Source organism: Ambystoma mexicanum, chromosome 2p (genome assembly GCF_040938575.1).
Source record: "Ambystoma mexicanum isolate Mex_15411 chromosome 2p, UKY_AmexF1_1, whole genome shotgun sequence".
In the NCBI taxonomy this organism is placed as follows: domain Eukaryota; kingdom Metazoa; phylum Chordata; class Amphibia; order Caudata; family Ambystomatidae; genus Ambystoma; species Ambystoma mexicanum.
Window position 1 is genome coordinate 827,142,923 of NC_090923.1, and position 23,839 is coordinate 827,166,761.

General features: G+C 44.8%; 1 protein-coding gene across 1 annotated transcript in view; it reads left to right on the forward strand.

Annotated features, from left to right (window-relative positions):
- The window catches only part of PPP1R14A (protein phosphatase 1 regulatory inhibitor subunit 14A), a 292,837-nt gene that overhangs the window by 192,743 nt on the left and 76,255 nt on the right, over nucleotides 1-23,839 (forward strand). The window lies entirely within an intron of this gene.

Genomic DNA, 23,839 nt, shown 5'->3' on the forward strand with positions numbered 1-23,839 from the left:
CCGTGGTATGTCATGGGATCATGTCATTGGGTTCCATTTTAATGTCCTCTGCTTTTATGGGGCTGACAAGCGCTGTGAAACAGTCAGTGACATGTAGCACTCCACGAACGCCCAAATGCACATTTATTAATATACTTTCAGCCAAATGGCTTTGTATATACAACATTAAAACAGATACAACAGTTACAATTTCCAAGTTAGAACCATGTTAACAAAGTAATAAATTACCCGGGTACACATGTTTCCTTTTAAAAACATTCCAAGAATATGAAAGTTCATATGTCAATTAAAAACCATCGCTATGATCATGACCACGAATTTAGAGGTACATACAGAGAAAAATTACATGTTTCACAACTGTAAATACTAATATGTAGTGGCAGGGAGGCAAACAAAGCAATGATTTGCAAACAATGGTATGGAAGCCTGACCAAAACAATGCCAGTGGTTAGGATTGGTTCAGATACTTACATCCACCACGCTGACGGTCCTTAGAAATTACATTCAAAGTATATATTCAGCGGCATGAACTACTAGAGTATAAGTGAAACAATAAGGTTGGTAGTAAAAACAAATAATGCTGGAGGGGAGAGTGTAGTAAAAAGTGATTTGATGCAAGTCTTTGAATTAAGCTATTAGGTGTAAGCCCGAACGATTGCATTGGACCACAGATAGGATGTTAGAGAAACACATTCCATGGATGTGTTTGGTTGTTTACCCATCCATTGCCATAATCCCTATGGTATTCCCACCAACTACCTGCCCCCTCCCTGCTGAAACATACCCTCTTGGGTACTCTTTGAGCTAGGTCTGTCACAAAGTAACATCAAACATTGTGTTGTGTTGGGCCTGCTAATGTAATAGCTATCCATTCTTTTCAGTGTTTAATGACTTCATCGTCTCAGTAAATGAGCTCCTGTTGTAATACAAAATCTCTTAACAATGTGTGTTTTCAGCCAGTAGATTTAAAAGCAACATGGGTGGCCTCAGAACTGTTCCTTGCACTGGAATCCTAAAACAAGCAATGGTAAAGCTAACTGTTTTGACATGTGTATGTATTACACATGCATTTGCCAGACTAAGACATCCTATACCTAGGTACTCGCACCATTTACTAGATGTTCCCACCTTATTGCCAGGTGGTACCCTCCTGGCAGTGCCTGCCAAATGCCTTTCCCATGTGTATTTAAAAGCCTAAACTGTTGGATTTGCCAATGCATATTGGTTTCAGTTTGTCTCCCTAAGTGAAATCATATATGCCTAAATGTGGGGGCCTTGATTGCTATGCCTAGGGAATCAAACTGCACCTCACTTTGGTAGAACAAGAACCTACCTGAACATATCAAGGCTAGGATGACAACTATGGACCAGCTTCAGATCTGCATCCGATACATCAGTGTGGTCCTGACCTAAATAGTATGGATCTTTCTCTGTGGAAGCCTAGCTTCCCTGGCCGGAACAGATGACTATTGCCTTGATAGCAGCATACTGTCGGGAGTAACCATTAACAATGTTTGTATGCAAATAGAATACCTCATGTGTATTATGGGTCTTGTTTGAATAGTATGATATAACTGTTGGATGTTTAGGCAGTGATGGAAATTAGTTACTGTGGGTTGACACCAGTGACAGAGGGGGGAGCGGGACTGTTGAATGGTCCCTCTTCCGCCCCAGTAAACATTTGCATCTCAGAAGATGGATCGTGAAACCTTGAAAATAACACATAGCATTTTCGATTGTTTCTGGCAAAGTATAAACAGTGCACATTTCTTAAACCTAAAAATGGTTATTGAAATATTTCCTGCAGAATACAATCTGAGGTGTATTTAACGGTTGGCCAAGGTACAAATGCCCATGGGCCACCCTTTCTATGCTTTTCTCCTCTGTTAGCCAGGGCTGCACAGGCCATCCCAGTGGGACCTTATCTTTAACATGTCTCGGCAATCGATTATTTAAAACAGTAAGTGATTAGTGATGGGAAAAGGTATTTTTTTCTTAATTATATAAGCTTTTAATAAGCTATTTAAGTGCGATTGTTGGGTGATTAGAAATTATGGAGTTACAGAATAAGCTATGTCAAACAATAATTACAATTTATTATACTTTCATTCCAATTTGTCTGTATGAGATTTCTTTTGTAAATTCTCATTAATTTGCATTCTCGAGCTTGTAGGCTTATATTCAGGATGGTGAAAATAGAGCCTCTATCAAATCATTTTACCACCACTTTTTCCACTCCATAGAACTTGGAAAATTGCAACTTATGATTGTAGCTTTATTGGTAAAAGCAAGCGGATTCCGAATCGTTAATTGTGGGAGGGAGTTACCTTTCCAGCCACGTAGTGTAAAGGCGATTTTGCCTATGTTTTGCCATTTACTTTTCCAGTACTTTGTGGAAGCAATTTAAATTGCCTATAGAGGTCATTGGTATGAAAGTATACAATTCAAAACAATAGCATTTTTTCCTATAAATCACTTAGTTTTTTTTTTGTATACAGAGTAGCAACCATGATGAGCAGTGTCAAGGGCGCGTGGTGTTGGCGTCCCGCTGCCGCTCCTGTCTTCTGGCCCGGGAGGACCTGTGTTTGATTTTGCATTAGGCCATGCCCCCTTCTCCATAAGGGTAAAGCCTGCTGTGTCAAGGGCGCAGGGTGTTGGCGTCCCGCTGGGTGTTAGGGGCTCGCTGTGTGCGGCCCTATTTACCGGAGTTCCACTCTTCCACCTTGAGGTGTCCTGAAGTCTGCTGAAGCTTGAATCGTTGATGGCCGCTGCATGAATCATCGCCGGCTGTGTCCTGCTTCTTCCATCCATATTTATCGTGCAGAACCTAATGTACCTCTGGAGTCCCCTATTATGTGCCTCAGTTACACTTCCCCATGTTTACCGGCACTTACCATATCGGCACTCTCTGGCTTGGCCTTGATACACGCACAGGTACCTGCGCAGGATCTCACACAAGATTTGGCAGAGGCATCTAGTTCCCTTCCAGTGCTTGGCCCTGGTTTTGGCCTGGGACCCTGGCTTGAGCTGAGGGCCAAATCTTGTCCCTAAAGAGCAACGAACCAACTCCTGATACCCAAGCCAACTATGCTATCAACTCTAGGGGTTGCTGGTACAGCTGCCCCAATAGGCATGACGTTGCCAGTTCGTTTGAGAATGCACACCTATTGATTACCGAAATGCAGCAATTTTTGGGTACACCTACTGTTTTTTGAGCAGCTCACTCTGTGGGAGGGGCAAATAATCAACAGTGTCACTGCTTCCAATGATTCCACTGTTCCCACAGCTTTCCATGACACCTGGCCATGCTTGCCAGTTCCGAACGATGGTCCGGAGCACCATGAGGAGATATGTCCAACTTCCCTCGCTCAATCGGATCAACATGTGCACCCATGGGGTGCCTCTTGTATCCCTGGTACCTTTGATACAATGGGCCCAATTTCAACCTGGGATCATGGCTCCTCTGGTAGCAAATGTAAAGATCCTCAAACCGTCCCCTCGTCTTTGAAAGGGAAAGCGCACCCAGACCACATCAATAGCCCTGCAGCCAAATGAACGGGAGGCAAATTTGCTATTCCCAGTGCTCACTGATGCCATCTCCTCATTCCTGAGACCACCTCCTATACTCAGTTTACCATCCAAATTGAGGGATCCAAGTAGGGTCCCCAATGCCACTCTTGTGGATAAGGGCGAAGGGAGCCAAAGGGGAAAAGAGTTGTCACAGCTGTGGTTTAGTGTTGCTAGAATTGGTGTCACTAAAATTTATTTCCTTCATGGAAAGAAATGGCCCGAGGTCTGCAGGTAGCTAGAACCCCTGAGGTAATTGGGCCACCCGCAAAAGCAGCCAAGGGATTGGCTATGGACCGGTTTAATCGACCTCCTATATTGTCTGTTTTTTTTTTTTGCTCACCGGACAATATTCCTGCATGTAGTACCCAAATTAATTCCCTTGCAGCATTAATCATTCAAAGCGCTCCGGAAACAAATGTTTACATTGGCTCCACTCCATGATGGGGTGTCTCTTTGTGACCGGGGAGGATATCGTGGACTGTATTGGGATACCCGAAAGGGGAAAAGGTTGTGCTTTACTCTGTTGAACTAATGCTCAGAGATCCCAAACTGGCCAGGGACATACTGAGACCTAACAGACGAATCAACGCCCCGCCAAACAGCACTATTGTATTGAGCTCCTGCCCTTGGTGAAAAACGTCTTTGGGGCCTGTCTTGACGGGAGCAAATGCTGTCCCATTCGGAACAAAGCCAGAGGGGCCCTTGTCGACTACAGGCATTAATGACTGCTGTGGGATCACCTAGAGGGAATAAGATGACTGATTCCCAAGCCCTCCTAGTCCATACTATTATCTTCATTATTTCTCGATTTCTGTATTGTAATTTATAATATTGTGTTGTGCAACTTTTATGGTATTCAGCTGAACTAGTTAGATGAATGAGCATCATTTAGAATTTTGTACAAAAAGTGACTTGTGTGCAAAGACAACATTTTATTTTAGGTATTTAAAACCAAACTTCAAAACATATTTGTACCAACCTGAGCTGGAAAGATGTGGGATCAAGTACCGGGCTGGGTTCCAATTCTGGCTTTACCACTTAACCAAAGTGTGTAATCCTGGGTAAATCATTTAATCTTACTGTTCCCTGCCAAAATTAGGAGCCCCTAGAAGTGGTCCAGTTTGCATTATGAGCTATTAAAAGAAAAGAACCCCACACGCGTCATACTTTAGAAAAATAAGGCCACATTTGAACGGAATTGTGACATTGAAGTAAACATGTCAAATAAGTCATCATGGACAATTGCATATTGTAAACAGTATATACCAGACATTGATGTATAGGGGTGACAGGGGAGTGGCGGCCCATCCTCCCTGCCGCATCCAACCAGGAGGTTGGAAACCCCTCAACCTGCAGTCTACCTCCTGATCCCCCCCTCTGTTCTGTATGCCAGCACTCCCACACCCTCAACTCAATAAAAATGTGCTGCGAAATTGCAACAAAAAATACAATTTTGTGCTTCTATTTTTTTATTCAGTGTTATGGTTCAGACAGAAGTGTAAACCTTTCACGTCCTACAAAAACACGCAACAAAAAAAATTAAGTTCACATTCTCGTACAAAAACAAACATTGAATTGGTAAAACAATTTTCATGAAACATCACTTCAAAGAGAACATTGTGCTTCAAAACGTCATTTTCTAAGAAACAAAATGTCCTATTCCTTGCTTCAATATTTATCAAGGAGGAGATGCTGTCTTTCACAATAAAATTGCTGGACCACAAGCACCTCTGTGGCCTGCTGGGAGTAGCCACATTAGTCTGGGAGGTATTGTTGAGGGCACACCATCTTAGAAGGAATCTCATTGCTTTGCCCCTTCAGATTCTCCCCAGCCAGGCCAAGAAAACAATGGTGGCGTATGCAGTGGTGTTAAATTGGTATGGTGGTCAGGGGAGCTGATGGAAGATGACTGGGGTGAAAGGTGAAGGAGGACTGGATAGACTAGAAAGGGGAGAGCAGATGGGTAGATTGATATTGCCACACTATTTTTTTCTGCTTCTCTTTTGCTCTCTACTGTTTTTATATCTCAATTATAGCATTATGTTGAGAATGTGCAAAACATATTTTTATTGGGGTATGATTCATTGGGATTAATCTCACTCTTATTAAGAGTTCTGCAGTATACAGCTTTCATCTTTTAATGCTTAGTCAATAGTTTTCCTTATGGAGATGGGGGAAGAGTATGGAAGATGAAATGAGTAGCAAATGGAAGATGAAATGAGTAGCAAATGGAAGGTCCAAGAAGTGAGGGAGCTTATGGAAGTAAACAGAGGAGCAAATGGAAGAAGAGAGCAGAAGACTGTGGAAGGGGTACTGGAGAGCCTGCGATTTTGGAAGGAATGAGCAGGTGGAAGGCAAGAACAAATGTGCCATTTGAACAAATTCTGTGAACTTGGGAAAATCATCTTATGTCTGGTGATGACAACAGGCTGCATCCAGCCAGAGTCCTACTCGAACACATGGACGGCTCCAATAGTAGAAAAAGACAACTTAAACATGTAACAGTTGTTGCACTCATGACGGCCATTAACTACTACCACCATAAACTTCACACCCATGCCCCACTTACCCGGGACCATCCGTTGGCTTTGCCCAAGAATCCCTTTGCCTTAAATGTGCCACGGATTGCAATCCTAACAAGCATATTAGACATTCAAGAAGCCTTGCAGGTAAATGTCAAGCCTGGTTCTAAGAACCTTGGTTTGAATCAAGACTTCTGCATCTTATAAAGCAGTCTAACGGACTCAACCAATTTAAAGGAGCAAATGGATTTATCCAGGAACACATTTTATTGCCGGATCATGGACCTGAGAAATCTGGCTTAATGGCAGCACCTTTTTAGGGTACTCCTACACCAATACACAACTGAAGTAACGGGTCCGGCTCCAGGAATTGGTATCAGATGGAATGAGAGTTATGCACGGTATAAGAACAGTACATAAGTTTCATCGATTACACAGGCCTCTGTGTTTGTAGATGCGTAATTGTAAACCTTGTTCCATTACTGGGTCCCTGTGATGGCATAAGATTGCATAGTAGCAGAACAGCACCTACTTTCAGTTTTAGCTTCTAAGGAGGCATTCATCCTACAGCATTTCATTCTTTAGAGACTGTTATATTGAGCTGGTGATTAACTGTTCATTGATACTGAAACCGCCATGCCCTTTGTAGGGAAGTGGGGGTGGAAGAATAAAAATCATTCTGAAAGTTTGCTATAGTGGAAGGTGAAGGTGACTGCGTGGAACCGTGCTTATTCCGTTTGTTAAAATGATAGGTGTTGTTGAAGTGGACACAGAGGTGCACTTTTCTATTTGGACAACAGAGGGCAAACTAACACTGAATTGCATCAGCAGAGTATGGAAACCTACCTAAGCGCTTTATTTTATTATATGTATTTGAGTGCTGACCTAGCTTACAGAAGCAACAGAGCGCTTTACAGAGGTATACAACAGTACAAATCCATTATAGAGCAACTTTTCAGAGGTAACAGAACAGATATACAGCGGGGGGTCGGATACAGAGGGGCACATAGGAGGTGTACAGCTGTCCTGGGTGGCAGGGAGGAGAGGGGTGGGCAACATCTAGTGAGTCAGGTGGCACGAGGGGGGATGTGATGGCATAGGGTTTGAGGCACTGAGATTCCTTGAAGAGATGGGTCGTCAAATTCTTTTCTGAATTGTGGGGGCGAGTCTGATGCTGACATGGAGGAATTCCATAGTCTTGGTGTAGGCAGAGAAGGCTTGTTTTCTGATCCTTTAATTTTTGAAGCAGCAGATTTAAAGTCTGCACATGCCCTGGCTTCTGGTGGTGTGCTATCTGCCGGAGATGTTTCTTCACAAGTTAACTGGGTGACTGCCTTATAGATGATGCAGCAAGACTTGGAGGCGATTCGTGTGTGCAGTGGGAGCCAGGGAAGGTTGATGAAGGCCGAGGTGATGTGGTTATTTCTGCGTAGACACTTGAGGAGGCATGTAGCTGTGTGTACGATACTTCTCAAGGGCACAAGGTAGGAGAGGTGTTTGTCAATGTGGAACCCGAGGGACTTGGTGCAGGTCGTCAGCTCAGGTTTGAGGCCTTCAGAGTTCATGTTGATAGCCAGGTCTGTACGTCTGGGTGTTCAGTGTTTGTGAGGTGTAGGAATTTGGTCTTGGAGAGTCGATCTTGAGGTATAACTGTGTCGTTATTTATTTATTCGGATTTATTTAAAGCGCACGTCAGCCCGGGGGCATCGTGGCGCTGTTACATGAAGACATACATAATCTGGTTACCGTGGAAGGAAGATGGTTACAAAGCAATTTTCATTACAAGACACATTTCGTATCAGACGTATGCGAGCTGGTGTGGGTGAAGGAAGGATGGAGTTAGTTGAATAGAGTGGTTTTGAGAGATTTGCGAAAGGAATACAGAGAAGGTTCTGCTCTGAGTTAGGGAGGGCATTCCAGAGCTTAGGAGCTATGTGTGGGAAGCCAATGCCGCCGGCTTTGGCTCTTTTTACAGTGGGTACTCGGAGTTGGTTGGCGTGATGGCTTCTTCTGGGACGGATGGAAGAGTTCTTAGTTATAGTTTCAGATAGGGTGGGGGTGCTGTGTGATTGATGCACTTGTGTGTGAGAGTGAGGATTTTAAAGTTGATTGTTTCCTTGACTGGGAGCCAGTGGACAAGTCTTCTGGCCTGTGAAATATGGTCAGTTTTGGGGATGTGTAGTGCAGCGCGGAGGGCATTGTTTTGCACTATTTGGAGCCTGCTTAGGTTTTTTGACGATGTGCCTGCCAGGAGGGCGTTGCAGTAGTCCAATCTGGCTCCTATAGTAGCTCTGGCTATGGAGAGGCAGTTGGGCGTGGTGAGGTAGGGTTTTATGGCGTAAATGAGTTTGGTGGTCAGAGCAGAAGCTGAGGCGATGGCGCTGGTTTGTCTAGTCATTGAGAGTGTGGCGTCAATGTAGACTCCTAAGGTCTTGACGGCAGAGGAGACCGGTATGCTAATACTGTCGATGATCATGTGAGAATAATTGGGACTGAGTTTGGTTAGTGTTTCGTTGGGGGCTAGGATGATGATTTCGGTTTTGTTTCCGTTTAGGCAGAGACCATTGATAGCCATCCAGGTTTGGATAGTCGAGTAGATTTTGAGGAGGGCTTCTGAGTCTAGGTCGTAGTCTCCGGGGGAGGAGAACTTGTGTCATCTGCATAGTTTGTGTACGCTATGTTGAGGGAGTCCAGTAAGTCAAAGAGGGGTTTGGTGAATAGGTTGTAAAGGGTCGGTGCAGTGCAGGACCCTTGTGGGACTCCACAATTTATAGTGGTGGGGGGGTGCTGTCCTGGTCAGAGTACACTTTCATGGCCCTACCTTGAAGGAAGGATGTGATCTAAGTGGTAGCCTTGTGAGAGAGGTGTGCAGCATTGAAGAGGTGAGATGTGAGAATGCTGTGGTCGACCAGGTCAAATGCTGCAGAGAGGTCGAGCAGAAGGAGAGCAGGTTTGCCTGTGTCCATTATTTTGGTAATTTGATTTTTTAAATCTAGAAGGGCAGTTTCAGTCCCATGGCCTTTGCGGAAACCTGATTGTCTTTTGCCTAGGATGGTGTTGGTTTCCAGGTAGTGTTGGATTTGATTGTGTGCGGCTTTGTCTAGGATTTTGAGGAGAAAGGGGACGGTGGTGATGGGGCGATAGTTGTTAGGGGAGGAAGGATCGAGGGAGGGTTTTTTCAGGAGCGGGCGGACCCAGGCTTCTTTTAGGCATTGTGGCACAGTTCCAGATGCGAAGGAGGCATTGATGAAAGCCGTAATGATGGGGGTGAGGGATTCTGAGCACTCTTTGATTAATGAGGGTGGGCAGATATCCCCTTTGCAGGTGGAAGGTTTGATTTTTTTGAGGAGGTCCTTGACTTCCGTCTCTGAGACTTCTCTAAAAGCAAAAAGGGGTGTTTGTGAGAGAGAGTTGTTGGTGGAAGGTGTGGGCGAGCAGGTGGCGGTGTTGAGAGCTTTGCGTTGTGAGGCTATTTTGTCTTGGAGTGTTAACTTTGAGGAGGGCAGCCTGGATGCCTGTGCACCAGGCTTCATCCTTGATTTCATCTGGCCCGAGGCAGGTGTGGTGAGTTCTTTGAATATGGAGAATATTTCTCTTGATTTGGAGCTGGTATTAGTAATTCTGATTGTAGGATTCGGATTTAGCGTGGAATATGGCTTTTTTGTAGGTCAAAGATCTCTTTAAAATCTTTAAGCGAGGATTGGTTAGGCGCTGCTTGCCATCTGGATAGGGCTTTGCGTTGGCCTGTGTGGGGCTAGGAGGGCTCCCAGAGGCTCCATGTACAGATTGAAGATCACTGGGGAGAGGATGAAACCCTGCAGGACTCCACTAGTGACCGGTAGCATTGGCGATCCAGAGGAGTCCATCTGATCAAACTGCTGGTGGTTGGCGAGGTAGGACTTGAACTAGCTTAGGATAAGGTTGCTGCTCACCATGCACCAATGTAGGGTGTCCATCCATAAGTGCTTGGTGGTCTACTGTGTCGAAGGTGGCTGAGAGGTCGAGTAGAGCCAGGGGTCCTCAAGGATGTTGAGGATGTTGTTGACCACCCATCTGGTTTCTGTCTCCATGCTGCATCTGGGTCTGAACCAGGATTGGTAGGTTTGGAGGAGAATGACGGTGCCAATGTGTTGCTGCAGTTGTGCGCTACCACTTTCTTGATCTTTTCTAGGAAGGGAATATGGGTGATGGGCTCATAGTTGTCTAGGTTGTCCGGATCCAGAGTGGGTTTCATTAGTAGAGGGAGTGTTTGTCCTGTTTTTAGGGTCGATGGGAAGGTGCCTTGGGTGAGGGAGCTGTTGATGATCTCGAGGTAGGGAAGTAGAGCTTCTGCGGCAGGGTCATGAGGATGGATGCTGAGAGGAGGATGTGTGGATTTGATGTGGCTTTGAGGGCAGCCAGGGTTTCTACCAGGTCCCCTGTCGAGTGCCTTGAATGTTGTCCATAAATGACCAGTATACAACCTCTTACTACAGTAAAATGGCTAGACTGCCTGCACCAAAATGCCTGACTAGCCATCTAATAACGCAAATTTTTACTCTGCATCTGTGATAAATCAAGCATGAAGTCATGCTGCAGCAAAATAGGTATACTGGCTGCACCAAAATGCCAGTCACTCATGCTCCATTATTATTGGTGCCCAGTAAAAAAGATTCGACGTTCTCCACCCTCCTACCACCCTTTCCCTGACCAAATCAGCATCCCGGCCCTGCACAAACCAAACACATGCTCATTCATGCAGCATTCACTCATGCACCCAACAACCCACACATACACTTGATCATTTTCATGATATGATAGGTTATTTATAACACGCTTAATACCCAGAGGTTTCTAAGCGCGGACCCGGGAATCAAACCTGTGTTGCTCTGCCTCATCTTGCTTACAAGGCGAGAACGTTGTCACTGAGCTATCCTCCCGAGACATAACATACTACATGCACAATCACACATACAACATAGAATTGCAGCACTAGTCAGGAAGCTGCTCCTCACCGTGACTCCCACTGCCGTGACAAGGTTCCTCCAGCACTGCGCACAGGAACAGGAAGCAGGGTGCACAGAGCGCTTTCTGCAGCCGGAGCACCACATTGTCATTGCCCTATTCATTCTGAATCATTAAGAAATCAACACTTTCAATCCTGCCCCTTCATTGTCCATCCCCATCCAATCTTTCCTCATTGTGACTTCTCCACCCATGAAATACAACTTATTAGTAAAGTGGTCTACATTTTGACGAATTTGTCTGCATACCCCCAACCAACCCTTAAACATCCTCTAGCAGTTCCCTTCAGTTAGAATAATATGAGTGACCTATTACAATTGAATTTTTCGAAAGGAATATATGTGCTCCTCTTTGGGACAGGTATGACTTTTTCTAATGGGCTACCTATGGTTTGCAGCGTGCCCTACACGTCCTATTGCGATGCTCGGTTACCTTGCTGGAATAAAGTCATTGAGGAGTTGCCTGGTCACAACCATGCGATGTGCTGTGCACAGTAGACTGCTTGCAATCTACACTTCGGTTTACTGCCTTGCACACTTTCATGGAATGCAACTGCATCCAAGGATGGTTGGAAGGTTCTGGGTCTTGCATGTGATTGAAACAGTCTGGAGTGCCAGCTTAAGAGTGGTACCTCTCGGTGAGGCGTGCATCAGGACACCAAAGCTGTAATGCCTGCAGGTTCAGTGCTTTGTACTTGTTGGGCTGCGCAGACAGAAAGAAGCCCAGACTCATCAGAGTGTCATGCCACCATTGAGCACCTGGAGACCATGAAAATGGCAGTGGTGCGCTGTATAAATCCCATTAACCGAAGTCCTATAGAGACTGCTTTTCCATGCACCTCTGGGCAGACTAGCTTCTGTTACACTCCTTGTATTTGTGTTAAATGGGTCCTTCACGGAACAGTGCTTTGGCAAGACATTTCTTTCAGGAGCCCAGCTCGCTCTTGTTCTGGCCCAATTCTGCCCTTTGCGACAACTGTAGTTTAATGAGTGGATCTCGCAAGCAGCGTCTGGAGGCAGTTCAGGCTCCTTAAGCTACTCTTATCAACCAGTGGAGAGATTAGAAAACCATTCCCCCTTCTGCTTGAGCACTTTGTCATGCTCTAATCTCCCATGGGCGGTGTGAATTAATAATAAATGATTGCAACCTAATCCTTTGTCATTCCTAGGCAACATTGGAACATGAGCAGCTGACATTTTGCTCTGTAAATTGCATTCGAACGAAAGTGTTTTAGATGACCCGAAGACCAGTCACGAAAAGTGGTGACCCGATGAGACTGGCTGCCCCTTCGTCTAAGCACACCAAGGGAAGTACATCATGGCAGGGATGAGCAATTCTTCCAAATGTTTACTTCAGGGCAGGTGGTGATATGGCTCAAGTCACTCGACATGTTGTGGCCTTTAGGAACACCGTTGACTCGCATGAAATGAATAAAATCACCACCCTTCTCTGAGAGGCATTCTGTGCCCTTGCCCTTCCAAGATGGAGGGCAGAATACAGATTACTTGGAAGTCATACCCTGCTCATTCATCTAAAATAAGTACTTGCCTCACCTTGGTGTTTAGGTGCAGTTCACACCCACTGTGCTACTAGAGGTGAATTTCTATTGTAAAATAAACCAGTTACAATTTGGGTAAAAGCCCTTATTTTCCTCCTCGAGTCTACATTGTATGTGAGCGTGGCTCGATGGTTCTGTGGAGACAGGCTTGGGGCACAGGACAGCACTCCTAAAAGCGCACACCCTGGACCTGGTAGCTGGCAACAAACCAAGGCGATGTTCCTTTGCTGTGATATTCTACAGACGCCATTAGCCCAGGCGGGCCGTGGCACAGGCCAGGTTTTAAGGTTGCACGTGCATTCCTGAAAGGAGCTGGAACACTAACTGGCAGTAATATTCTTTCTGAATATATTGTCTACTTAGAATCCTGGAAACATTTTGTAACTTTTTTTTTCAACTCCCAACTTTCAATATTTGAACCATGTAAGGTGCTCTCAGATGCCCTGGGTAGGGCTGCTGTGCAGCTCCAGAAGAAATTAGGTTTTTAGGGTCTGTGTGCGTGCACAAACCTAGGATGCCTAACTTAGTTAAATGTAATTTGTGTAAAGTGACTTTTTGTTTTAGATACAGTACTTGCATTGATCACAGTAAATGCTTTTATTGTGCGTTTTGGTTACAATGCAGAACCTTTCACACATACAGATCATCAAACACTTTACAATGCTATAAATGCATTATACAATTATTTCACAGAGAATGTACAATAATTGAGAATACAATGCAGAAACACTAAGTCACTATCGAATTCACAAATTCTAAAATTGCAATAAATAAAGAAATGTCATTTCTTTCAAATACGGACCCATAACTGTTCTACACATGCGTCCATAAGGTTGTATGAATCTGCCCAATTTCTCGTGTCATAGTTTCATAAGAGCAGGGCATTCGGTGCATACATGTCTTAAGGTATCTGTGCTTATACCACAATGGCGACATGTCCTTTCATCCATCAAGGTCCTCGAACGCATACCTAAAACACCCAAAATTAGTAATATATTCAGTTTTAGTCTTACCACTCTAAATCTATAATCCCTTATTTGTTTTTCAAATAAGGTGCCAGGCTATTAAAATGACCATTAAAACATTGATACTTCATTAAGGCCTCCCTATTCTTGATTCATTCGTATCAATAAGATTTTAGTTTCACTTAGCTTGGATTTACACTTGGTCCCTCCGCAGAAGACTCCATCCTATCCAGCAGACCGTCCCACTTGCATTGCCACTTCACAAGTGACTTGCTTGTGCCTCCACTCAATGCCGCCCCTAAATGAATATGTAAGGAGGCCTGTGGAGGGGACTAAATTGAAGCATATATTTGCAGGACAAACCTCCCCAAAGGTTGTAATCCCACCTCATTCCTGATTCTGGCCATTGATCACAGTAAAGCATGCACGTGATCTGATTGACAGGTTAATGTCCATTTGAAGGCTTACATTTTAGCGGGAACACTCCCCTTTTGGCTCCCTTCAGTGTTATTCAGCCTATGGTTGTATAGCACTCTGTTGCTTCCTGAAGCTAGGTTGTGCTCCATAAATTACCTAATAAGAATACGCTTGTATTCAGTATAAAGAGTATGACCGGACCACTCCTATCTATGCCTAGGTTTTATTTTGCAGTAAATCCCTTTCAATAATCCGGATCAACCGCTAAATGGCGAAACATGCATAGTATGATTCTAAACCTATACAAGCTCCGACTTTCCTTTTTGCTTTGGTAAATGCCATGTTTAGAAGCTTCTGTTGCTGACCTACTTTTCTGGAGAGTAAAATGTGAAGGCTATACTGCTGACCTGCCTGTTTAACTTTGCAACACATCTGAGCCAAGTTGTGAGAAGGGTGTGGGTATAGGACAGAAAAGCCTGTCTCCCTCCTACTTCTGACGGGAATACGATTTCATCATACTTGGAAGGGATATTGCTGTGGCTATGTCTATATATTTGTTACGTGCTGAAAGCCTGCGGCCATCAGGGAGCGGTGGACTGATGATGCATAAACCCACACAATAGCCTCAAGAAGAATCACGCTGCCCTCGAAGGCTGCGCGTAATGCTTAAGGTTAGAATTGTAGAGGAATAGGAAGGTTTGCTCTGGAGTGAGCTAAAAAGGCTCATGGAGGGCACTAACTGGCTTCCATTGCCTGTCCTTGGCATGACTAGCATGAAACTATGCAGGGGATGTGTGATTGCAGGCTCAGGTAAAGGCACATACTTTCATCCCTGTTAGATTTTTCTTTTTGAGTGATTCTCCCCGTTTTGAGTCCCCCCAGCATTTTTGCTGGACTGCTGGATTTTTGGACTGATCCCCGAGTGAGTGGAAACCTTTTACCCAATTTACTCATTCTTTTACTCTAATCATGAAAACCCTTTTGACCTTTGGTACTTTTTAATGTTATGCTTTCTTCCATCCTTTCTAGCATCTACCCTTTTATTAATGCAGCACACAGCACTTTCTGTGCAGTGTTGCTGGTAGCTCCTTGAGCTTCCCCTTGTGATAACCCACTGTTAGCAGGGCAGGGGGATACTTTTTTATCCTACCTGAATTTTTATTTTATGAAATCAGGAGGGCTGAGGAGAAACTTCTGCCTTTTCGTGCTTTTCACCAACTTTTTAGTTACCATACCAAATTCATATATGGCAGAGTACGTTTTTGCACTACTTGTTATGGACTTTTACCACAGACTGTCTTTGCAGCTGCGGTAGGGGACACTGACTGCACTAACCCCCTTCCGCTCCCCCCCCCTGGCGCTTATCCCCTTCCATCTTCCCCGAATTTGCATGATCTGAATAACACAAGCTCTAGTAAGATTATTTTGTCCTCCCTTTGTTTTCCCCCTTGTCTTGTCACGCCTAGAAACACTTGTGTGCAGGGGCGTTATAAATGCCACATCCTAGCATAAGGGACACACTTTGCCTTTTTACGTCCTTTTCAAGATGACTTGGCACTTCTTGGGTCATCTACCTGTCTGGGTGGGGGAGGTCTTGATGGGTCTTTTGTCTTTGACAGGCTTCCCTTGGAAAGCCTGCTAAGACTGAGTGCCTGAAAGGACAGGAACCAGAGGAGGTGAACTCCCTTGGCTTTTGTCCTGCAGCGTGCCTGCCAGAAACCAGTTGGTGTGGGGTTGGTGGGCTAAGCTCGTTTTCCTACATAAAAGGTGAAGGTCCTAGAGCTGAAAGTCGACCACTGGACTGAAGATTCGACCAGGAATTTGTTGGACGTCCCCACCAACTTCGGTTCCATGTGATAATGTTGCCTGGAAAAAGTTGGCAGGTAGAATAATTTCCCAAATATTCTAGGAGGGCATCATTTTATATTGTAAACTCCCATTGTAGAATATTCGGGGGGGGGGAGTGTTTGATTTTATTGAGGGTGCATTTTTTGCCAAATGGTTGCCCCCCTGGCAGCCATTTCCCAGGCGACTATCAGTGGACACTGATACTTGCAGCGACCGCCCGAGGAGTGACTGCTCCTGACCCTGAATTCTGAGCAATAAGAAAGGTCTCCTGAAGAGGACATCCTGCTCTGGACTGGTGGGCCTAACCAGTCTCAAGACCACATGCATTTTGCGCCATCCCTCGAAGAGCTGCAAGCTCTTGGGCCAGCAAACTCGCAATACCCTGGGACCTGTGCCATTTTTGTGGTGCATAGTCTTGTGATTCGTGGTTTCGCCTGAAACCTTGTGGGCATACTTCTGGACCTGCAGCAATGGTTGAAGTGGACGGGAGCAGTCGGGAGTGCTGCGCCTCTAAAAGGTTTGTGGGGTGCATTTAAAGACCCCAAACAGAAGTCCCTTTCACATAAATAGCAGCCATTTGACACAAACGGCCTGGCTTTTTCTTTTGTTCATGAAAAATTAAAGAACCATGGGGAAAGGGGTGTACCTGTCGTCATGAATGTACAGGCAGCTGTTTAATACACAAAAAGAAGGAATCAAAGAATCCTGTGACATGAAAAACAGGTTTTGTAAATATTAGAATCAAAAACAGCCTGCACATGTGTTTGCAATTAAAAACGGCTTTAAAATGCCACAATGGAAAAATATTACTGCTCACAGAAAAATGTCAGAAAAGCAGAACAGGATGTGTGGGTTGACCAAAGCAATGTATATTTTGGATCCCCCCACAAAACCCCAATGACCTTTTGAAGAGACACTTACTTCAGGAAAAACCTGTTCTGTCTGGGTGCAAAAACTTCACAATGAAAACCCCACTCCAGCTGGATGTCACACCTCCCATCTAATAACCCAGCAGTAAAATGTGATGCTGCTGAAGGTGTCAAAATTCCCTATTCCACAGACTTACTGGCATGAAAGCAGGGACTTCAAAAGAAGGCCATCTATGGCTGAAGACCAAAGGGTGAGAGTCCTTGTTGTACCCACTTCAAGAGCCCACACTAACTTCAAAGAAGACTCCTAAAAATCTCTGGTCACAGGCTGACCCAGGGGAACAGATGGCTGTGGGGAATGAAGCAGCCATCCCATTTGCTGACAGGAACACTCCTCAGTAATATAAAAGACTGTTCGTGTTTAGGCATTTTGTGCAACAATCAGACTGAGGATTCATTTTTTGTTTTTTGTCATTTTTCATGTACTTTCCAGGTGGTTTTGGGGGTATAAAATGCATCTACATGTGACTCTGGGAACTGTAATGGCCAGTTAGACTAGGTTTCAGGTTGATCTGAACATGTGACAAATCTGAGTTGGTGCAAAGGTGGAAAATGAATTTAGGAATATGCTTGATAACTGACATATTTATAACTGTTGTACATTTTATGAAAACGACAAGTGACACATGGCCATGCTGCATCATACACATTTGGCGGTCGGCTTATCTAATTCCCCATAATCAGCTAAAACACTGTTTTGTATGGCAGTTGCTAGTACAATTATTAAGTTATGATAAATAACTAGTTTTTGCCAAAAAGTTGAAAGGAGAACAAAGGATGGTGATGAATGGGAAAAGAAAGATGTTGCTCCAAAACCCCTAAACCAATCCTGATTGGGGGCAAAGATAGAGGGGTAACTGTCGAATCCAAGCAGCAGGGATTATGGCCGGGTAGTTCCCCCCCCCCCCAGATTGTACAATTAGTGATGTCATTTCTGCTATATAAGGGTGACTGTACTAGGACTCAGGACAGACACACAAATACCGGGGAGACAGGAGGAGGACGACGGAGAGAAGGCTACTGAATCTTACCATCTTTGAGAGTGGAGTGACCCCTGCCCTTACTTTCCAGAGTGTCCTGACATGCAGCTGGATTTCCTGAAACTTAAACAAGGGTGTGCTACGTAAGTAGCAATAACCCTAGCCCCAAATTGCATAAGCCCTTCATTTTGTAGCAGTGCACCCAATATTTCCCCATTGAAAACCCCAATTGCCAGTGTAGTTCAGTCATCTCCCCATAGAAGAATCTTTTGTGCCTGTGTATATTAGCATATCCCCATTGAAAAACCCTAATTTGTCTGTGTAAATACTTGGTATCATTAATTCCCCCCTTGAATTTCACAGGATCGGGATTGGTGGAGTTCGAAACTACTTATCTTTTTCCCAGTTTTTTTGTTAATTGTTAGTCATTAAAGTGTTGCACAAAAAAATCAATCCCCTTGTGAGCTGAAAAACGAAATTGTCCCTATGTTTAAATTATGCCCTGCTAAGCGAATTTGCCAGTGTCATTTCTCTTTGCATCTGTCAGCCTGAACCAAAACCGATTTTAGTTTTGTGAGCTAAACCTCTTTCCCAGAGCCTACCTGTCATTATAAGCCTCATTGTAAACTAATTTCCATTTGCCACTGTATTTTCCCTTTTGCATTTGCTTTCCCCCCAAAAACTGATTTCCTACTCTATATTTCTATTTTCCCTGGTGTGCTGATTAGTATTCTCTAAACATTGCCAGTCTCCTAAGTGTGAACAGTACGAATTTTCTTCTATTCTGTCTCCTAGCAGTTGTGAGAAATAATTAAAACCCCTTTCTTCCATTTTGCTCAAACGGATTTTCCCCATTCTTTGCTTGCTTCCCATATTGTGGTGGTGGGCTTCAACCCAAAACCGATTTTATGTATTCCCCCCTATATTCATACTCCTTGCCACTGCCTTCCATTCAAAGGACTCCAGTCCAATTGATGATTGGGGTGGAGTGTTGCAGGGGTGTGCTTAACTGTAGGTGCTATCACTGTGTGTGGAATTGTTATTTTTCCTGTTGTCATTAAAACAAAAGTGAGTAACAGTCTATTTCAACCTGGTCGCTGTAGATGGGATATTGCATTCCTGTTGCCACAATTTTGGTGGCTGTTGTATTTTGCTTATCCTACTTTACATTGACTAACACATTAATAAAATATCTTATTAATACACACAGGCCTGGTTCCTAGTCCATTGTGACACAGGGTACTGGTGGAGGTTTGGTGCGAGGGTTGGAGGCCTACTCAAAAAGAAGCTGTAGTATACTAAAAGTAAAACGTGTTTTATTGTGTGCCACATTCATTGTAGGGAAAGAAGTTCCCTGGCTGGGGTGTGCCGTGTAATAAACTGTGACCGGTTTTACTGTTCATATATTTTAAATTAAAAAAAACTGTTCCTGGAATGGTTTAGTGGTAAAATAAGTGTAGGAAGAAGTTGAAACTTGCACTTTAGTGCACTGCATTTAACATTCCCTTAAACGGCAGGTGTTTGGGATTTGGATTACGCGTGGCAGAGGGCATAGCGATCGGGTTTGTGCAGAGCATGGGCAGGCTAGCAGGGAACATAATACCACTAATTTTTGTACGCTTCGACCACTGGCCTGCAGTACTGTCCCACTCCTAGATGTCCCTTCAGCCAAGTCTGGGACCGAGAACTGGAGAGAAGTCTGCCAGACAACCTTTGATGTTCCGAAGCCTGTGAAGGGCTCCAACGATCTAGTGCCATGAAGATCCTCTCCTTGGCGTCCCACGCCAAGAATGCAATCTGATCTCTCAAATTCATCTTTAGCCACCAAGGCCAAGAAACCCGAACCTCGGCTATCACCTTTCTTGGGGGACTGTCCTGTGGCATTGTTTTTCATTGAAAAGGTACTGTCCCAGGCCTAAGTACTTAACTGGGGATTGCTGTGTTTTTGCTCCCTGGGACTGCATTCAGCTGATCCTTGGGCCTGCCTAGAGTCCCATTTCGGTGGACAACCCATTGGGCTCTATTCTGCTTTAGGACATTACTGTGAGTGAAATTCCAAATTCCCTTGCATTTGTGAAAACCTACCTCCATACTTTAAGGGCGCTTGTTGGACACTGCATTCTGCAACATTGTACTGCATTCCCATCTGCTCTTCAGCAGCATTTAGCCACTTGTGCCTCAGTGCCTCTTCTAACGTTGCGACATATGCAAGATAGGGTTGGACTGCCTAAGTTGGGCTAAACCTAAGTACTTCACTTTCTAACCAGGTTGTATTAATTACTGTCACTATTGCAATTGTCTTCTCTTTTGATCTACTGTGAATAGTACTTACTTGCTTTACTTCTAAGCCTTGGTGTATATAACATCTCTATTTTTATATAATTACCTAGTGTCTGTGTTTCCCTGAACCAAGAGTATGCTGTTCTGTGTGCCTCACTGTAGTCCTCCTGGCTGCTCAGCCATTGCTAACAAACATTTGGTTAGTTCAGGCTAAACCTGGGTTGAAACCCTCTTCAGCAAAGGTGGACTTTCTAAAGTCTTGTCCCAGCCAGGACTTTTCCAAAATCCCCTAACAATCCCCCTTGCCATTCCCAGTTGGGCAGATACTCCTTACCCACAGCATTGCCCTCTTTTACTTATCCTTGGCAAATCGCTGCAGTGTTTCCTTGTATGTCTCTGAATTAAGCTTAAGGCAGTTGCAATAACTGCAATACATATTCCAATGTATCTTTAACCAGTGAAAGGATCCATGTTTTTACTTGTGAAACTGCATCAAACCCATCTCCTTTTTGAAGTCCCACATTGCTACATTGGCATTTGTCCACAACAGGCACCATGCTTATCGCACAGCTTTTCCAGATCTCATTCCAGGAGTAACCCAGATTTCATAGCTGCCCGGCAGCTTCTCTTGCTGTTGAACACTGGGAATGGAGCAACCGTGCAATAGTTACCTGTGGGGACTGCATGTTCCTCCCAATTTACCATGGCATTAAGAGAAACAGTAGCTTCTAGCTACATGGGTTCACCCATTTATGGTGGGTGAACAATCAAGCTCACACAATGAGTGAAATGTGGTGTGATCGCAGGCCAACTAATCAATGCAGTAAAAAAGACCTCATGTAACAAACGCTCAATGTGCATAGAAATGCAACTGGGCAAGATGCAAGGCTGAGAGCTTACAGTTGTAGTATGTGGGTGGCTATATAGCAAAGTTTCTTTCGTAGCAAGTGGTTCCATGGACCTTCATTTGCAAATAGTTTGTGTGGTACCGAAAGGAAGCAACATCTACAGGCCTCACTTTGGGCATGTTTTGGTGTACCTCAGTGTCGCATTTTTACCTAACTGGTGTGTTTAGAAGACACGGTCTCTGGAATGTCACCTGATGGTGACCTTCAAGGCATTAAGTAGCAGTGTAATAGAGCCTTGAAAGGAAGAACTTCATTTGGAGAGGCTCTCACGGCAGCGCGACTCTAGTTTTCCATTGAGAAAGCCATACTGGATATAGGGGTTGGGCTAAAAGGGGAAATCTCTCCACTGCTCTCTGGCTCTTAAATGTCTTACTTCAGCCAAGCACCCAAAGCGAGGAGACAAATTTGATGTAGCGGGTACCTCTGGTTCTAGGCCCATGGTGGACATTATGTACATCAACGCCACCGGAGATTTGAGTATCAAAAGTCAACTGTTAAATTCCAGTGGCCCTGCAGTACACAGGATCTTCAAGACCCATAGACCGGTGGACAACTCGTATGTGGCAGCTGTGGCTGCCCTCGTGGAGTATTTCACACCTATGGTCATCATTGACTATAAGCATTTTGTGATGAGTGGCCAAACAGACAGGAGAATCTTTAGACTCTTTTCATTGAAGGTTGCGTCACTGTGCGCCCTGACAAACGAAGGAGGTTCGGCAGCAGCTCATCCAAGGATGCTCCTCAATCAAGATGAGACAGGTTCTGCAGGAGTCAGGGATCACGTTGGCACAGATGCTGGAGAATGGTGGTTCACAGAAACTTGCAGATGTGAGGGCATCCAAAATGGATGCCACTATGAAGACACGCCGTTGCAGGATAACTGTGGTGGGCCCACGGCTGCATGTCCCCAATGCGGGCATGACCTCACTCATCCAGAAGGTTGCTAGGCAAAAGGTCACATCTGTGGCAGGTGGGGAATCGCAAACTATTTTGGCAAAGCCTGTCCTTCCCCATCACCTCCATTACACTCGCGAGGAGCAGTGAGGCAAAGGCTGCAATTAGAGAGGACGCCCCAGAAAGTGGTGCAAGTGCAGCAGCCCAACAGGTGATCGCACAAGCAGGTGATGAGGACGAGGAAGAAAACCGTTTTCCAGCCTGTTGTAGCTGGGGGAAAAGGAAGAAACACCAGCCAAGTGTGTGGTGCAAATTCATGGAACTAATATGCTTGTACTCATTGACACAGGAGCCTCCGTGAACATGATGGCTGATGCTCACTACTGGCTGGAAGCTCTGGCAGTGAAGAGTACCGGTGTCCAGTTTCGTGTTTGGAGGGAAACGTTAGTTGCCGCTAGACTGGGCTTTCTTTGCACCATTCCGGCATGAGGGTGAAAACCATCAAAGCAAGATTCTTTGTCAGTGATGTGACCCTACTTGGCTGTCCTGTGGCAGACCACTGCACATTGTGAACTTTGCATTTAGTGTTTACAGAAGACGTCCAGTCGCTACTAGAACACTTCAAGAATGTGTTTACTGGCATCGACATGATGAAAGGAGATCCTGTCCACCTGCGCATTCATGAGTTAATGCAACTGGTGGCTTGGACACACAGTACCATTTCATCTCAGAGAAAAAGTGGAACAGGAGCTGGTTAAAGTGGTAATGATGGACATCAAAGAAGGTGGACGGCCCCACCCCATGGGTGTCTCCCGTTGTAATTACTAGAAAACCTAAGCAGCCAGACTCTATGTATTTGCGTAGATCTGTGCCTCCCACACAGGATGATAGAGAGGGAATGACACATTTACCCTAATATTGACAATATTGTATCTGATCTTAAAGGGGCGAGACTTCTCCAAACTGGATTTGAGACAGTTATCACCAGCTAGTACTAGACCTAGCTTCCAGGTTTACCACAACTTTTTTGACTCATAAAGGTTTGTGCAGGTAGAAACGTCTCAATTTTGGGATCATGTCAGCAGCAGAGGTGTTTCAAAATGCTGAGGTGTTTTGGCAGGTCTTTGTGGACCATCAACATCCGCAATGACCTCTTGGTTTTCCCTGGATCCGAAAGTGAGCTTCTGGAGTGACTGGATAAGGTGCTAGAGATGATCAGCTCGCTCGGTCTGACTTTGCAAAAGGAAAAATGTGCCTTCCTGAAGAGAGAACTTTGAGATCTTTGGATTAGTGTTCCAGGACAGAGGTATTTTGGCAGATCCGGCCAATTTCAGAGACCCCCGAAAATGTGTCCAAAGCTTTCTTGTGATTCTCACTTACTGCGGAAAGTTCATATAGAACTCGGCTATCCTCTCTGAGCCCCTACAAAATCTCACTAAAAGACTGTGCCTGGCAGTGAACGCCTCTGGAACAGGCTGCGTTCAATGACCTTAAGAGTGCGCTCGCAGCCAACAGCGCTATGGCATTTTTTGACCTCCGAAAGAAGACTGAGATTGTGGTTGGTGCAAGCCTGCATGGCCTGGGAGCAGTTCTGATCCAATCAGATTCAAAGTTGTGGGTGAGACCCTTGGCATATGCAAACGGAGGCACTGTTGGACATGGAGCAGAGGTACTCGGTTCAAAAGGGAGGCATTGACTGTGCTGTGGGGCTGTAAGCATTTTCATTTGTATGTTTGCGGCATGCCAGTGACTGCGATTACAGATCACAAGCCCTTGATTCCCATCTTGCTTAGGTCCTCATCCAAACCTCCTGCCAGGATCGAGAAGTGGTTGCTGGCCTTACAGGAATAGGATGTTGACCTGATCTACCGTCCCGGCATTGATCATGCGGCAGACCATTTGTCTTGACGCCCACTTACAGGAACAAGAATGACAATTCAAGGAGAGAACACTTAAGAGTAAGT